Genomic DNA, 4,109 nt, shown 5'->3' on the forward strand with positions numbered 1-4,109 from the left:
TACTTTCTCCTTTCTCATTAGCATGACTTTTTAATTGTTCTGAAATTCACCCTCAGGATAGATGCCCGTTTTTGTCTTTTTTAGCTTTTAACCAGTCTCTGACAACATAGTAAAGTCTTGGACTTTTTTTTTCTTTCTTTTTTCCCTTTAGAGGTAAGTTTGAAGGCTCATCATTAAACAAAGAAAAAAATTTCAAATAAGATGATGCTAAATATGTTTCAAAATTAGCTAAGTTTGTCTTTTCCAAATTTCTACCAACGGTGAAGATATGTGGATGTAAAGAGAAGCCCTTCTAGGATGGAGCTGTGTCAGAATTCGGCAGACAGGGGTCCAACCCCAGCTCCTCACTCACCAGCAGTGAGGGGAAGTCCCATTGTTTTTGAACCTCAGTTTCCCTCATCTGTAAAATGGGGAGAATACTAGTATCTCTTTTAAGGGGCTGCTATAAGGACCAAAGATACATCAGGTAGCAAGGTAGCACCAGGCACTGTGGCCAAGTCAAGGACAAACATTTGTGCTGCAATTTTTTGCTGCTGTTGTTATTTTGATGACTCTTCTGTTTTGTGTCTGTCAAAGTCCATGTTGAATAGTCAGAAATTGAACCTGACCAATTAAATAGGATCACATGGGAAAAGATGATAGAGAGTACTGAAAAATTAGCATTTTGGTACTGCTGTATGTTCTATAAATGTAATACACACAGATAAAAAGTTAGTAAAAGGCATTTATTCTATAAATTAACTAAAATGTATTTTAAAACATTTTCTCTTTATCTTCTTTCCTTATTGAAAAATACCTTTACATACAGTAATAAATATGAAACTACTAAGGGTAGTTTTGTAAGACAAAAGCTACTTTGCAATTTTTCTTATATTGTGGTAAAATATACATGACATAAAATTTACCATTTTATTCACTTTTAAGTACACAGTTTGGTGGTACTCACAATGTTGTGTAACTATCACCATTATCCATTTTCAGAACTTTCTCATCAACCCAAATAGGGTTGTACTGTACTCATCTGTACTCATCAAATAGTAACTGTCCCCTCCTCATCCCCCAGCTCTCAGTAACCATCATTCCACTTTCTATATTTTGCCTATTCTAGGGACCTCACACAAGTAGAATTATATAATAATTGTCTTTTCGTGTCCGGCTGTTTCACTTAGCTCCCTATTGTAGCATATGTCAGAGTTTCATTCTTTTTTTAAGGCTGAATAATATTCCTTCGTATGTATATTCCACATTTTGTTTATCCATTTATCCCTTAATAGACATTTTGGTTGTTTCCACCTTTTGGCTATTGTAAATACCGCTGCCATGAACTTGGGTGTACATATATCCATGTGAGTCCCCACTTTCAGTTCTTTTGGGCACATACCCAGAAGTGGAATTGCTGGGTCATGTGGTGACGCTCAACTTTGTAAGGAACTGCCACTTTGTTGTCCCTGTTTTACATTCCCGCCAGCAATGTGCAAGGGTTCCCATTTCTCCATATCCTCATCAACACACACGTTTCTGCTTTGTTGATAATAGTCATCCCAGTAGACACGAAGTGGTGTCTTATTGTGGTTTTGATTTGCATTTCCCTCATGACTAGTGATGCTGAACATCTTTTCATGTGCTTATTGGCCATTTGTCTATCTTCCTTGGAGAAATGTCTGTTGAGTCTTCTTCCTATTTTTGAATTGATTTTGGGGTTTTTTTTTTGCAATATCTTTTTTTAAAAAAAAACTGAGCTGAGAAATAATTTTTGACTCCGAGGATGCCTTCTTTGCAATGTTCTCAAAACAACATAGTATTTTCTAAGTCCGAATTCAAATTTATAAAACACACTAAAGTTAAACAAGTGATACGACTTTTTGTGCTTTCTCCGCAAGAAGAAACAACCATTCTGAATCAAAGACTTTTGAGAAATAAGGAAAGTATTTGTTTATACTTATAGTTTATACCCAAGAAACTCGGAAAGGCAGGTACTGGTGGCCCAGGAGCCTGGGAGAGTGCGGAGTCAGTTTAGAACCCAGTACTATCTTGGGCATCAGGACCTCCAGGCGGACCTCCTGGGGAAACGGGACCCCCCTGAAGGTAAGTCTGTCGAGATAGAGGGTCGCTAGAAGATGGAGATGATGGGTGCGCATCTGGGAGTTTTTCGACAGAACCGCCGACTGAAGAGCCGACTGAAGAGCCACGCGCCTGGCCTGGCCCACGAGTGCCGTGTAAGGGCCTGTTTGGGATATCTTGGCAAGGAATCACGAGGACTAGCGAGTGCCGCGCTGCCACCAGAGGTAGGAGGTCTTCAGTCGAGTTTTAAAATCTCGTTTAATTATAAAACAATCATCAGAAGCCAGGGCCCCCACACTGCCAGTCACGTAGGCTGCATTTGGGTAGCAAACGAGCAGTGAGCACCTTACTCCTCGCAGCAGGCTGGGACAAGATTTTAAAAATATTACGAAGACTGAGAGGCCTAGAGCAGCGCTCCTTGGGATGCGGGGAAGGTTTCAGCGGCTCGGTGGCCTCTCCTCCGGCCCCCGAACCTTGCTTTAAGTTTCCTCGGCTCCGTGGGGTGTGGGGCACTCCAGGTCCCGAGGAGGCCGAACCACGCGACTCGGTTCACGGAATGGCGGTCCCCGCAGCCTTCAGAGGCCGGACCTCAGGTCCCTCCCACGCCTTTCCTGCTCAACATCTCAATCCTGTTCCTAACATCTCAATATGGTTTTTAAACAAACCCAGCCTAAGGGCTCAGCTCAGCCCACACAGGGGTTCTCGGTGGACGCGCGCCAGGCTCAGGGAAGTGAGAGGAGAGTTTGGGGGCCCTGGGGTGCAGGGAGAAGGGCCCCCCACTCTGCAGCCGCCGGCTTGCTTCCGGAGACGGCGCTCGGACGTCGCGGGTCACGGGCATGGAATGTAGTCCAGGTGCTCGTCGGGCCGCTGGGCCCAGATCGCCAGGCTTGGTGTCCAGCCTCGGACGTCGGGACGGCGCGGGCTCCCGGCCGCAAGGGCGCCGCGCAAGCCCGGCACCCTGCAGTGCGCCGCCGTCCCGCGGGGCCCGGGGCTCCCACCCAAGGCAAGTCTTCTAAAATAGCCCCGGCGAGATCCAGGCAACAGGAAGGAACGTTTTTTTTAACGTATAAAAATGTTTTGCTTCTTTTAGATAATACCACCGCTGCAAGTTCCAGCACATAGAGCCCCTTCCCGGCACACCCGCGGCCGCCGCCGCCTCTCGCGCACGGTCTCCCGGATCTGGATTTGGGGAGCGCAAGTGCCCCCTGTGGCCGGCCCGCGCCTGACCCCGCGGGCCCGAGAAGGCAGGGGAGCCGGCGCGGGGGCCCAGGAGGAAGTTGCAGTCTGGGGGCCGGGAAGGGGGCAGGTCGGGGCCGCGGGCCGAGCGGGGGCCCTGCCACCCCCCGGCTTGCATCCTCCCACGTGGCCGGCAGCCCGGGGCCCCACGTGGAAGGGGCGGAGGAGGAAGAAGGGCGAGGGGAGGGCCGGGCTGCCGGCCACCGCAGCGGGACTCCCGCTCCCGCCACCCGGGCCCCCGCGCCTCCCGAGGGCCTCCGGGCGGGGCCGGGGAGTGCCCGCCGCGCCCGGCCCCCTCGCCCGCCCGCCGCGCCTGTGTGCACTTTCGCGGAGCCACTAATCCCCCGAGAGAGCCGATTTGTAGTGAGGAGTATCCGTAGGGGGCGAGGCCGGCCCATGTGGGGTTGTGTCATTGGTTTGCAAAGAGAGACCCCGCCTTTGCCCCCCCCAAAAGGAGCGAGGAGTGAGCGAGCTGCGACCCTCACCTCGCCTCCCGCCTCCCTCCTGCGCAGCCGGCGGGCACCGGGAGACGCGGCCGGCGCCGCTCCTTTCCTTTCCTTTTCTCTCCGTTTTCCTCCTTCCCCGGAGCAGAAAACAAATAAAGAAAGCAAATAGCCGGGAGGCGCTCGGCATCCAGGACGTTCCCTCCCCCGATCCAAGTTGGAAGCAGCATCCTCTTGGGGGTGAGCGCGGCGCGGGGCGGGCGCCGGCCGGGGACCCCCAGCGCAGCCCCTCCCGGGGGCGGGCTGGCGGGAGGGCGCGGGCCGGGACCGGGGGCGGACTGGGAGCCGGGTGGGCGGAGGAAGGGGGTG

General features: G+C 51.5%; 1 protein-coding gene across 1 annotated transcript in view; it reads left to right on the top strand.

Annotated features, from left to right (window-relative positions):
- Positions 1-3,755: 3,755 nt before the first annotated feature.
- Positions 3,756-4,109, top strand: part of CTBP2 (C-terminal binding protein 2) — a 155,874-nt gene continuing 155,520 nt past the window's right edge. Inside the window, exon 1 of the mRNA XM_012655357.1 lies at positions 3,756-3,980. The gene's annotated coding sequence lies outside the window, so the exon portion shown is untranslated. The remainder of the gene's footprint in view (positions 3,981-4,109) is intronic.

The sequence above is a fragment of the Propithecus coquereli genome, unplaced genomic scaffold (assembly GCF_000956105.1).
Source record: "Propithecus coquereli isolate 6110/MARCELLA unplaced genomic scaffold, Pcoq_1.0 Scaffold473, whole genome shotgun sequence".
Lineage (NCBI taxonomy): Eukaryota > Metazoa > Chordata > Mammalia > Primates > Indriidae > Propithecus > Propithecus coquereli.